This window comes from Lissotriton helveticus, chromosome 3_1 (genome assembly GCF_964261635.1).
Source record: "Lissotriton helveticus chromosome 3_1, aLisHel1.1, whole genome shotgun sequence".
Taxonomy (NCBI): domain Eukaryota; kingdom Metazoa; phylum Chordata; class Amphibia; order Caudata; family Salamandridae; genus Lissotriton; species Lissotriton helveticus.
Window position 1 is genome coordinate 1835190643 of NC_136061.1, and position 14272 is coordinate 1835204914.

Consider the following 14272-nt stretch of genomic DNA (forward strand, 5'->3'; position numbering starts at 1 on the left):
TTCTGCGATACCTTTCAATGAGTCAAAACTTCCACTTGACAAAACTATGATCTCTCTTTAGGAAAAACAGTCATTGCAGTATCCCACGATTGGTGCAGTTGCCCACCCGGAAAAACAATGCTTTTCAGAAAAAGACAAGAAACCAAAAGTACGGCTTCACTAGCAAACTCTGTAAAGTAGCGCTAATATGTTTGGGTGTGAATAAAATCAACGTAGCCACTTTGAGAACACTCTGTGTCGACTTGACTCATGTGTGTCCGATGTCGTGTGTGTGGCACGGGCTGCTGTGACAACATCATCATGAACAAAATGGCCAATCACTGTCTGCATGGCTTGATAAGCTACAGTGATTGGTCACATACGTTCACTAAGTGCCACCCAATGCCTGGCTATTATACCAGCCTCGGTGAAGTGTGAACGCGCGCGGTGCCTCTCAGCCAATCCTGCTGTTGCTCCAGCAGCACCAGGATTGGCTTGAGCAAGGATACACCCCACCAATTAGGAGACTGGGGGCTGCGGCATGACAAAACCCTCGCTCTCCCAAGGGGAAGGCTAGTGTGCAATTTTGGGCTGGTCGTAAAAATGACTAGCCCAAAACTGAACATGTGCACTACTGAGTGCTGCCGCTGCCAACCCCTTCAGCTTCCTGATTGCCTTGGGCGTGGCCCGGTGACCAGCCAGGAATTAGCGTCAGTTAGTTACTGAGTTAGACCGACATTTCTATAAATGAATTGGGGCATGTGGCATCAGTGGATAATGCCCCAGCGCCCCAATGAACGCACCACCACTGGTTGTCCCTCTTACTAGATATGGAGGTCCCCATAGAATGTCATGAAGTATTTGATTCTCTAGAGGAGGATCTAGACCTCCTTGGTCTACGTTGGACCCTCCCAGGAGGTACAAAGGGAGACCTGCTTCTGGGGGCACCCTCTGTGCCATCTACACTATCCACTGGGGGATCGGAGTTCTCCAGGTGGGAGTCATGAGACTCTTCCTGGTCAGAGTTAGATTTAAGGTAAACATGGGGGTTCCCTCCTGACCCATCTTCTTCCCCCAGCCCACTCACTCTGTCCTGTTTATCTGACCCACTAGCTTTCTGTAGGTCATCCAACAGTAACATCTCTAGGAGGAGTTGAGTGTTAGGGCCTTGCCCTGTCTCAAGCTTCCTCAAGGAACAAAGGGCCTTCTGGTCCTTGAACGTGAGGTCACTGTATCTAGAAGCAGAGAGCCACTGGCTTCTCCTTTAGAAGGCGTACAAAGGAAGTGAGCTGTTGGACCTACCTAACCTAGTGGGAACTAAACTCTCTGAGGTTGGAAAAAGGGTTGTTCTAGACCCTTAACAACTAAACCCTAAGTTCAGTAGAACTCCCTTATTCTAATCTTGTATGATATGTGAGTAGTATTAGTGATGTTTTTCTAATTAATCCATGCCAAGATTATCTGGCGAAACAATACGGGCTTGAATCCTAAAAGCTGCACACCAATGTGAGAGTCTGGCTAAGTATATGATGTACACTTATGTAAGTGGACACCTTGCACTGATCCAGACAACCCTTATGGGGGTTTAGTGGGCTAAGACAACCTTAGAAAACTCTCTAAGTGGTAGCTGTGGAGGGCAGCCTTCAGGCTTTGTCCAGGAGTGTAAATCAGCTTCTTTTACCAGAAAATAATCTTATAGGCATAGATTAAGTGATAAAGAACCACACAGTGTATTTATAAAAATATCTATTTATTATAAGACACTCACTAACACATACTGATATCTCCTAAATGTAGATATACACAATGCACACAATGCTTTGCAATAGAAACAGGTAAGTAGCACCACATACACAGTGGTCCCCAGGGGGAGACCAAACCACATACTAAAATAGTGGTATGCAAACCACGACTTGAGTCAAGACATTTCCCAGAGGACGAAGAAGTGCCGGAGACCCACAGAACCACCCAAGGTGAGTATCTAGGAGCCCCATGGAGGTCGTGTGCAGGGTAGGAGCCCAAAAGCATTCTCTGTAAAGATTCAAAGTGTAAGTTTGATTTGCAATTTTAATGAAAGAGGACCCTTCCCAGCGGACTCTGAAAAAACCCAGTGGAAGACAAGAGGTTGGAGAGCCACCCCACCCGTGGATACCCTTGAAACCAGGTTACCTGTACCAGGGAAGCCAGGTGCATAGGTGTGAAGTGACGTCAGAAACAGTTGTCGAACTCAATGGGAGACTTCAGGAAGAAGCTGCTGCTGGAGAAGGTGAAAGGGTCTGGTGGAACTCAAAGGGGGATTCAAGGTGGAGAGCACCTGCAAGCAGAGGGGACAGACTCCAGCCCCCTCAGGGGTGACCAGGAGGCACAGAAGACGAATGCCCACCGATGTCGGGTGTTGTAGGAAAATGACAGTGACTTTGGAGCTGCAGCTGTGAGGACCAGGCTACACTGTGGAAGACCAGGAGGCGTTCATGAGCTGTCCCATGTTGGATGTCAAGATTTGAGGGGTTGGTGTCCATTGGGAGCACCAATAAGCCTTGACAACTGCAAATAAAAGGAGAGTGAAGAAGGTGCAGTATCAGGACCAACAAGGTCCAAGGGACTCACCACAAATAGGAGAGTCAGAGCAGGACCCGAGCAATGAGTGGAGTTCAAAGAATTTAAATGTGACCCTCAACAGGACCCACAGGCCGGAGGCACTGGAGTGGCAAGAGGACCTCAAGCAGCTCACCAAAGGATCAGGCCCACGGTGCAAGTGATGTGGTGTGATCGAAGATGATGGTAACTGGAGATGCTTGAAGTTGGGGCTACTAAGAGCCCAAAGATCTTGATGGAAGGAAGCCAACAAGCCTTTGCAACAGCAAGTCGATGTGGTACACAGGGGTTGGCTCCTGCGGCTCTTACGTGGGATACTGGCCCAAAAATTGGTGAGCGGTTAGGGCAAGTCTTGCAGGAGGTGAAGAACAATGACCTTTGCTGCTGAGCCTTTTCAGAGTCAGTGGGAGCCCAGGATCAGCAGACCTGTTAGCTTAGTTGCTGTGCCTGCAGATGCGAGGAAGTGACTCCTTAACTTCAAGGGAGATTCCTTCAGGTGTCTTGGATGCCCACAGGCCTTGGAAGGTTTCCTGTTTGGAGCACAGGCATGGACGTTGCAGCAGGCGAGCAGAGCAAAGAGATCAGGAGCAGCAGGAGCCTTCCTGGTTCCAGCCTTTATGCCCAGAACAAATTTCAGCAAATTCCAGAGTGCCCAGATGGCGAAGTTGAAGTAGTGTCTGAATTCAATTGTGTCCTGTTAGACCTGGCATTTCTTGGCGTGATTACCCCTGACTTTTTGCCTCTACCAACTCTATTTTTGATGCTGTGGTGGAACGCATGTTGTCAACTTAGATGCTTTGGGCACTTTGCCACTGCTGATCAGTGTCAAAGTGCAAGTGCTCCCATTGTAAACTGTAATGGTAATTAGTTGTCCATGATTGGCATGTTTGTCTTACTAGTAAAGTCTTAGTAAAGTGTACTATGTGTGCCAGGGCTGGTAATACAAATGCTACTAGTGGGCCTGCAGCACTACTTTTGCCACCCACATAAGTAGCCCTTAAAGAGAGATCTCAGGCCTGCCACTGCAGTGCCTGTGCGCAGTTTGTTAAACTTCCATGTTAACTTGACAAGCGCACCCACTTGCCAAGCCTTCCCTTTTTATACACATCAGACACCCCTATGGTAGGCCCAAGGTACCCCCCCCCCCCCCCCGGGCAGGGTGCAGTGTATGTGAAAGGTAGGACATGTTTTAAGGTGTATACCAAGTCCTGACAGTGAAATACTCTCCATTTCGCTTTTCACTGTTGCAAGGCCATCTTGCCCATAGGACAGAATGGGGGGAGGCTATGTAATATGTTTCCAGCCTATCTTCCCTAAGGCTTAAGATGGAGAGGTGAAGTTTAGTGTGCCTAAACTCACAATTTAATAATACATCTTTTTGTGAAGGTGGTTTTTGAATTGTGTGTTTAGAAACTATACTTTTTGAAGTGGCTGTTTTTTTTGTTCTAACAATTGTGTGTCTCTGCCTGGTTGTGGATTGACTGTCTGGATTTGAATGTGATATGATCTGGGGAATGTCTTGACCCAGGGTAAGAGGTGGTGAGACAGCAATAGGTTGACCTGCATCTGAAGTGTAGAGGGGAGGAGTAGCCTGGGCTGCTGCCTTAAAACAGTGCCTCCATCTCCTGCTGAGTGATTGAGGACCCAGACCCCCACTATCAAAGGAAGAAGGGGTCACTGGCAGGGAGACACCAAGAACTGGTTTGGACAGGGGACAGTGCCCCCTGAACACAAAGGCTTCAAAGACAATTGGTGGTATAACTATGAGAGCTGAAACCCCTGAACGTTGGACTGATCAAGACTGAAAAGGATTGAAACTACTTTGTGGTCAAGAGGAACCTCTGCCAAGGAAGAAACAGCTGAAGAGACTGAAGGAAAGGACTGACCCTTGCTCTGTGTTCTGGGGCTGGCCTGTAGTTTGCTGATTTAATCAAGGAGAGGCTAAGGGGCTTTGCTGTGTGCTTTGTCCCCCTGCTTGACAGGACTTTGCTATGTGCTGTGTCCTGAAGTAACTTGTTCCCTAGGGCTCGCGGAGAGCTGGCTCCCTGTTGTGGAAACTCAGGTACATAAAAGTTTCCAATTGTGTCTCAGCGATGCTGTGTGTTTGTGCTTTTTGCAGCCTGAGACCGTCTTAAGAACTGCCCTGTGATCGTGTGCACGTGGAGTCCAAGTGAGTCTCAGCGACACTGTGTCCGTGTTCTTCGTGCAGCCTGAGACATTCCTGAGGATTTCCTTGTGATCGTGTGCACCAGGAGTCCAAGTGAGTCTCAGCGATGCTGTGTGCGTGTGCTTCGTGCAGTCTGAGACCTTTGTGAGGATTGCCCTGTGATCATGTGCACCCGGAGTCCAAGTGAGTCTCAGCGACGCTGTGTGCATGTGCTTCATGCAGCCTGAGACCTTCGTGAGGATTGCCCTGTGATTGTGAATACCTGGAGCTTAAGTGAGTCTCAGCGCCACTGTGTGCGTGTGCCCTGTTGCAGCCTGAGACCTTTGTGAGAAATTGCCCCGTGACTGTGTGACCTGGAGCAGTCTTGTTCTCCGTGTCGATCAGCAGCGTGGCCAGAAGTGCTGCGATCGTCATTGCCACCGGACCGGCATCCCCAAAGGAGCTGTGGATATTCACCGCCGCCGGCCCCCGTCTGGCTTTGCGAAGGAGAGACCTCGAACGATCACCGTCGAACCTCCGAGTTTCACTGCCCAAGATCAACGAAGTTGCACCGGAGGCCCAAGCCGCGAAGAGAGGAGAGGTAGAATGTACCCCCCAGGTAGCGCTCAGTGAGCGTGCGTGTGTCGCCGCCTGGGGTGGGGTGCAGCTACAAGAGAAACGCTCTCTGCCTTTCCCATCTTAGCAGTGTGAGACTCCGCTCAAGTCCGTATTGCAGCCCGTACTTGCCGAGGAGTGGCAGTACCGGGCCCGAGTGTGAAGCGGCCCTTTGTTTTCCATCATCACAATGTTGGGGGCATATTTGGCAGTAGATGACTGACGGTCAGTAAGAGTGGTATAGAGACCATCCAGAGCACCTCGATCGGTGCTGCAGTATCTTGTTTTGGCATTACGAACTGCCTGATTGCTGCATTACGAAGTGCCTTATTTTGGCATTACGGACTGCCTGATTGTTGGATTTAGAAGTGCATTATTTGTGCATTAGAAACTGCCTGATTGTTGCATTACGAAATGCATTATTTTTGCATTACAAACTGCCTGATTGTTGCATTACAAATTGAATTATTTTAGCATTACTAACTGCCTGATGGTTGCATTACGAATCGCCTTTTTTCTTATAATGCTTTCAAACTGTGGAATTCACTCCCTCTGGAAATACGTGCTCAACCCAATCTAGCCTCCTTCTGTAAACTCCTAAAAACTTGGCTGTTCCCTTAATTCTCCTCATGTGTCCATGCCTGTTCTCATCATCAGCGCGGGGACGCTCACGGGCAGCCATGCGCTCTAGAAATCCTTAAACATAAACATAAACATTGTTTTTCCATTACAAACTGCCTGATTCTTGCATTACGAACTGCATAGCATTATATTAGAACTGCATTAGATCATCATGAATTGCTCATTAATACTGCAATAACTTACCAGTGCTTTCTGGCTTAATAACCGGCAAGGTGAAATATTACAAATGCGCATATGTAGGATTTTCATCGTGTGGTCTCATCATATATCTTTTTTTATATAAACACATAATTGTTTTTATGAAACTCTTGTGGAGTCCATTTGTGTTGTTATCACTGGCTTATTGAAAGCGTGGTTGCAAATACTTTACAGATTTGCTTTGTAGATAAGCCTGGCTGCTCATGCAAAGCTACCGAGGGGGTGAGCAGGGGCTATCTGAGAAGGCGTCCTTTCTTTTCCTGACTTAGAAGAAAGGGTCCCTATGTGGTCTAAGGTACCTACCTCAGCCAACGTGAGACCCCCAGTTCAAACAGGGACCCAACCTCAGGTAAGCCCTTAAGTACTCTAAGGAAAGGGTTGGGACGATTCAGGGTTACCTCGAAGGGGAGAGGTTGGACAGTTTCGTTCCATAGGGGGAGCCAACGGCTCCTTGAGCTGGTTTGAACTAGGCTATGCAGGCAGGGCACCCAATTTGCCCTTCAAGCAGATTGGGTGGCGCTGGCAAGTGCTCCCACCCAGCCCCAATACACTAAACCCTGTCTGGGAGGTGTTCACACCTCCCTGTGACAGGATACCTATTGTTCTGCCTTCCCCTGCTTGAGCTTGGATCAGCAGCAGAAGGGCAGCAGTGTGTCTCTTGTTGGCAGTGGCCATGCTGTGCTGTTTGGGTCTAGAAGACTGGTACCGGGAGCACTGAGGGCCTAAGGGAGGGCCTTCACAGGCTTCATATCATACCTCCTAACCAGTTTACGGTGTGGAGGTATGATTCCAACATGTTTGATACCAAACATGACAGGGTTCTTTACAGCCAGTTTTGAGATAATCATCGCGTAATGACCCTGTGCACCTCCATATGGTTATCTCACTTACAACTCGGGAGAATGGACTCCGAAGGCTGTAGGGGTGTACTGCTCATGTAGTGGCACCCTCACACTTAGAACCAAGCACCCTGCCTTCAGGATTGAAAAGGCCTGCTGTAGGGGTGACTTTTAGGTTTTAAGTGCAGTGTCCCTAGATATAGGGGACCTATATCAGTTGTAAGCGGTGTTAGCACCAGCTTACACAGGCTGCTATGATAGGCCTGTAGTGACAGTTTGAATGGTCTCCCATAGGTGGCATAATTCCTGCTTTAGCCTATGGGGACCCCTGGGGTACCTGTGCCATGGATACCCTGTTAGCATATACAAGGGACATATAAGGGTAACCCAGTATCCAACCTGGGATATAGCTAAGTACTTACCATAGCAATTTAGGGGAGAACGCAGAGAGACTGGGGTTCTCATTAGCAGGATCCCAATCAGACTAGTCAGAAACAGAATATTCCATATGCATTTGCAGAATATCCTTTGGCATTAATACAGTTGAAAATAGGTGCATGTTATGTTATATATATGTAACTGATCATACAGAATCACTCACATTACACCTTGCATGGCTTGGCAAACCTAATATAGATTTTGTGTTACCTTTCATTACCTTGTGTGGTGCAATGTTGATGCAAAACTATGGATAAATCTGGCCCTTATCATTTATCATAATTTACAACGTTCTTAGTGCTCACTATGACAATGTAACTTTAGTATACCAGTTATGGATGATTTGAGAATGCCATTGACAGAAATGGTGATGTAATGTAAAATAATTACAAGGTAGTCATGTTAGTTAATTAGGAGACGATACATATGGGGTGATGGAATAGTACCTTACCTGTCTGTGCCCCACCAAGGATTCTTGCAAAATGTTCAGTGTACATGATCCCATAGATCTTCTCCTCTCAGGGAAAGAGGTGGTGGGGCCTGTGCAAATCACCACCTGTCTGCTGTTTGTCTATGTGTGTTTTGAGGCCAGAGAGCACACTCTGCCTCTGCACATTCCAGCGCTTCTAAATGTCCTCCTGTGAATATTTATTGTTAAGTATCATGTTCACTTTGGTGATAATTCTATCCCATATTTGCCTGTATGTGTCATTGTGGCATTCTGGACAAGAACAACAAACAGTTGTTGCTGACGGTTAATTCAGCATCATTGAACATTATGGGATCCCTCAATATGCCATTTTAACAGAAAAAACTATTCTACACTAGAAATAAAAATCCAAAAACGAACAATTTCGAGGTACAAGGATTTAATACTTCTGTAGCTCTGTAAGCTTCCAAAATATTGAGGTGAAGTAATGTTGGCTAGGAGTGGTGGATTTCAGGTGTGATTGATGTGGACATCAATCTTGGTGTACTTAATTTACCCATCCATCACTAAAATGGAAGAAACTGTAAACACGTTCACTACAAATGTAATCCATCACAAGACTCCTGCAACACTGCTGAGATGACAGACACATTTAAAACTGGTGGCCAGTAATCCACCACTCCATTACCGAAAGAGTATTATCTAGGATGCATAGAAATTGTTCTTTTCCTTCACGTTTTAGAGACTATTATTTATCTTAAATTTATTAAATTTTTGTTAGCTTTGTTTTTTATTTGTGTAAAAAAGGGAGAAGATGTAGAGTACAAGTAAGTTTCTTTGTACTACTTTTATGTTAATGAACTTAGTGATGCAGTGATTCATTTCATGGCGCGCACTTTTGAAGAGAGTGTTTCTCTTCAAAAGTGCAACGCTCGTGGAGAATGTTACCACATGTATTCCAACTGCTGTATTAGACATTCAGCTGTTGGACATCAAAAGGTTCAGACGCGCTCCTGTATTTATGCAACTTTATTTAAGAATAAACTTCAAGGAATTTATATACGACTATTTCCTTCTTATGTTTATTTAACATAAAGATACCCTCTTCACACAGACCCAGTGCCGCACCACAAAATATGGAATCAGGCCCTAAGTCAGGGAGAGGATTCTCATGGTTGATACAAATATAAAGGGTGGAGAACAAATGGCTGAAGAGAAATGAAGCAAATTATGGTTAATATTGGCAAAGCAAGGGGGGCATAAGTCAGTGTAGCGGGGATTATGTGGCAACCCTTCAAACCACCAGGAGGGGAGTAGGAAGTGGAGAGAAAAAAAGGAAGGGAAGAATAGTAAACAGATGAGGAGGATAAAGAGAGCGCACAGACAACAAGCAGAGAAGAGGGTGAAGAAAAGAGAAAGGATCATCTCTCCAGGATTTTAGGAGAGCAAGAAAATCGTATTGAGCTAGATTATAATCATCCAGTTGAAACATGACCTTCCCATTAATCAAAATTGGATTAGTACCAGAGCACTCTTTTAGGGTAGTAGTTTGCTGCACAAATCAGTTTTTTTTCTTTTATTTATTCGTACAAAAATGGAAAGAGTAGGATTGCCCTTAAGGAGCAAAGAGTGGGAGACATATTATTTGTGGCTGTAGTGATTTTCAAATTATAAGTGACCTTCAGTTTTTTCAACACTTCAGTCCAGACATTAAACTTGATTATATTTCCAAGAGGTAAACTGCGATGTACAAATGGAGACAAGGGGTTTCCTAGGTATGGAAAGTATATATCTGCCTAGCCTGACTACTCTGAATACCATGGCTTGCAGACAGCATAATTATGTCTCCAAATGTGCATGTTTGTGCTCTCTGGTGCCAGACAGTCTAGGTCACACAACATTTGCAAGTTCACGAAACAATGGAGTTCTGCTCATACTTCACCATTGTTTTTCTTGTCATATCATTAACTCCACTTGTCTCCGTTGACTTCCAAATAAGAAATAATAATGTGATGTAATAATGGGTGCCTCTTGCAGTTTTTTAAACTGAATATTTCTTTCTTTCTGTATCTCTGTGTAACCAAATCTTTGTGTTATGACATGAAACATTTTACTCCTGAAACTCAAGCTTTGTAACTATGCACTCTCTGCTGAAGATGATCTTAGTTCCTACTTCACTCTCTGGGTCACACATACAAAATCGTATATTCATATGTGTTACTGTCACGACACACATGAGCTGCAAAGAGACCATCTCTAACCCTGAAGAAAATAACATGAACAGTACATGTATGATGTTTGTGTGGGAGCAATCCATGTGTGACGTTTGTCTGCCATCCCATACAATCCTGTCTGCTAAGTTAAAAACCTTCATAGGGAACCCCTTAATATTTGTATGTCCACCTTCATCCCTGTTACAACCCAGCGAGAGCAAGGGTAGTGACTCTCCCCTCTCTGGGAGGGGCAACCGTGGCAGCCCACCTCAGTATTGCCCCAGAACCAGCGGTAGATTGTTAAAGCTCTGAGTGAACACAGTGAGATTTTGGGTATTCTTTCGAGACTGTGAGGTACGGCAACCATCCTGCTTGTTGTGGTACATAAGCTGCACCAAAGACCACACCTGCTTGCTTGCCTTTCAGGAAGTTAGTCACGTGTGCGCAAGCACACACAAAGATAATAGGAGAAAAAATTATATTTTCCACAAATTCGGAGAGCATAGCTATTGTAGTACACCAACTATTCTAATCAACAGACTTGAGTAATAAACAATGAATTGGTTGTGATCAACCATTTACTGGAAATGATCAGAACAAGGGAATTTACGTTCGTGATGAAAGAACTGTTGTGTCTAAAGAAATTGAAGAATGGCAATTTGAATTAAGGATGCAAATAAAAATCCAGGAAATAGATTGAAAGTTGTGAGAAAGAGTTTTAATAGTTGTAGTGAATTGCCATTTACCACAACTAATAAAGGCGCTATCCTGTTAGAGCCAATTAAATATTTCAGTGATTTATGCCTGAGTTCAACCCCTGGTAGCTTTAGCACAGAGCAAGCAGGCTTCAATCCCACAACATGTGTAAGTGTTTTAGTACAGCAAAAACTGTTTTAAAAAGTCAATAATATAACACAATGAAAATCTCAGTACAATTTTAACAATAGAGAGTGATTTACTGTTCAAAATGACACCATATTGACAAAAATACAAAGGGGAACCGGTGATATGAATTTGGGCAATTTAGGAGAAATAGCACCAAAAATCTCAAAGCATCAATAGTTGTCAATGCTCACTGTAGGCTGGGTGCATTTTCAGGCCCACCACGATGAAGCGCAGGTTGGATACATCAGTTTGGTTTTAACTAGTCCGAGGTATTGCCTAGGCACTTTGTCTTCTTTCCGGATGTCAAAATCCTCCTGCAGACTTTTTCTGAGGAGGGCTCCATGACATCGGTTAGGCAATGGGCAAGGTCCGAATGAAGCTGTTTGTGTTGGTGTGAAAAGCTGAATATTTGAATTTCACACTTCAGGGAATTCTTCTTGCCAGTTGGATACACTCAGTGCCTTTGCCGGACCAATAATCTTTGGCGTCATATTAGGGGCTTATTTACAAGCCCCTTGTGCACATTTCTGCAGCTGGAGTGTCATTTTTGTGGTGCTCCAGAGATGCAGTGTACAGCCCCATGTCTACCAGGTCATGAAAAGCCACTTTGGGTGGCTTTTTATGGCCTCGTACATATGGAGTAAAGCAAAGCAATGCAGGTCGGTGCCTGGTCTTACCCTGCATGAAAGAGGCCATGGATTAAACTGTGTCCCAGATTTACAACATTACATAAACGTAGGGCATTGCCAAAACCATGAGCCACCGTAAAGCAGACACAATGAGGAGAAATGTTTACATTTCTCCTAGTTTTTTACTCTTTCCACATGTGCTGCATTCTGCAGCACAGATAGAATGAGGGAAATGCTTCTTGTGGTTGTTTTTGTGCAGGAAGATGCCTCTTTTTGCATAAAAGCAATGTTGCCAACAACACAGACACCCTCGCACCATGGTGCAAGGTTAACTGGATTGGCCCATGGCTGCTAATTGTGTGCCGGCGCTGGCTGAAATGACAGGAATGCACGTATCTTGTAAACACAGTGCATTCATGCCCGTTTAAATTGGCATAGGGAAGCACAGAAAGAAGACTTGCAGTGCCCATTGCCAATTTTTTGTACATAATCAGCTTAGTTTGTTTTTGGTAATTCAGAATTCTCAGGCAAGCATGTGGGTGGCATGACTCCTGGTCCCTCCCTCCCCAATAGGGTAAAAGATCCCAGATGTAACACCATCCAGTTTTGTAGCAGTCCATGTGTGCCCTACTGCAAATAATCTCACAGTGCCCCTCAATTATCAAATCCAAGATGAAGGAACCCTTCTCCACTTTTGCAGAGACTGTGTGTGTCCATCCAGTGATATTGCCAGGGCAATGAGCAGCCCATCCTCTATGGTCACTCTAAACCAGTTCTGAAGGAATCACCCTCCCACTGAGTTTTGTGCTTACCTGACTGGGAGAAAAAAGGAACGGGTCTGTTCAGGTGTTATATGATATGTGCTTGTGACAGGAGAGTCCCAGTTGAAATAACCTAAGTTCCCAGGCACTGCCCAACTGGTCTTCCTGCCAGAGGAGCAAAAACACTTCCCAACGCTGAGGTCATTGTCTCTTCTCTGAGAGGAATTTTCTCATCTCATCAGTGCTATTCGCTAGCTGGGGGACAGCCAGAGGGTATGCAAATTTGTCCCCAGTAGCTTCAGGCACAGAAAAGGTAACTTTCTAAAAGTAACAACGAAAAAAACTAGGAGGTCTGTTCGGTGAAAGAGAAGGGACCACGAGAGACTGACACACACCACTGTCACGACTAACGGTGAGGGTCCATCAGTAATGAAAGAGTCCTATCAGCCCACCCATTTGGCGGAACCTCGTCATCTAGGACCTTATCAGCAGGTACTCAAATGGCCAAGCCCGAGTGTGCTCGCTTGGTACCAATAGTTCCCATACTGAAAGAAGATGAGTCCTCACTACGAGTGGTACTGATAGGGTGCAGTGCTCAAAATAAAGTGCGTGGTTAAAATGGCGGTCAAGGTAGAACATTTTTTTTTAATGATATCTCCCTGGACGTCAGATTAAAACAGATGTGACAACAGTGTGACAATATCACTGTAAGGTAAGCATCTAAGAATTAGGCCAACATGTTTCTGCCTTTAGTGTATTATTTCACAGGCATTCGTCAGGGCCAAGCTGTAAAAAACGGCTACTGCAACATCTATTATATTCACATTGTGGAAAAATAGGAATCAAAACAAACTGTATGCATGGTTTTGAGGTAAGTAGAATCATGTGGCTAAGGCAGCCACCCTACCGTATCTGGAAGATAAACCATGCAAAGACCAATCCTTTCCTGTGGAGAATAAAAAGAAAAGACTGATCTTGCAAACAATGTACAAACTTGTATATCAAAAAGGTGTGAAAATCAAATTCTCGTGGTGTTGAATCACTTCTGACAACAGCTCAATGTGAGCCATTCAGAAACGCGACTTTAGATGAAGTCAAGGATCAGATAATCTGAGTGATAGAATATTTAAGGAGGAGAAAAACTCACCCAGCGCTGTGTGGGAGTCAAGCCTCACCTCACCCGGCAACGGCTCGGATAGAGAGGCCCCGCTCTGTGAGACATACGGAGAAAGACAGATTCAGATTGATAAATGTCAGACTATGTGTGTGATGATCTCTTCAAAGACAATCATATAACTTGGTTTTATTTAAAGGCTCCATGTCTAAACAAGGCGAAGGCGTGAAATGGTAGGGTCATCCTCGATTATGGCATTTGATGTAAAATACCTAGGATAAATATGCTGGTAAACAGCAACTAAAAATAAAGTTTGCGGACAAAAATATAATCAAACACTCCGGGGGGGCTAACACAGTCCGCCTTGCTCCCAGCCCAGTGGTGAATAACAGCCAAGTGGAGGGAGGGACATGCAATGCCCTGCACCCTCCAACTGCAACTGATGATTGTGCAGCGCAGCGCAAGTAGTCTGCTTAGCTCACTCATACCTCCATGGAAAGCAAGTGTCCATAACGGAATTTGTGCCACGTAAGCGCAGCACACGAATAGACCGCAGTACAAAGAAACAAGACCACAGGGGGATGTCCTTACCTGTCCGTCGGTACCTCCGAATGTGACCGGAACCGAAGGGGAGGCGCCGACGGACAGGAAACACGGAGCTTAAATACCCACGTTGATTAGTAATTGTATCGCTAATACAACGCACCTGCGGTACACTGGGGGCGCAGGCGCGGTGCGTATCTGGCTAATCAGCGCATGACGCGAGAGATGAGTGTAACTGGCTCGCG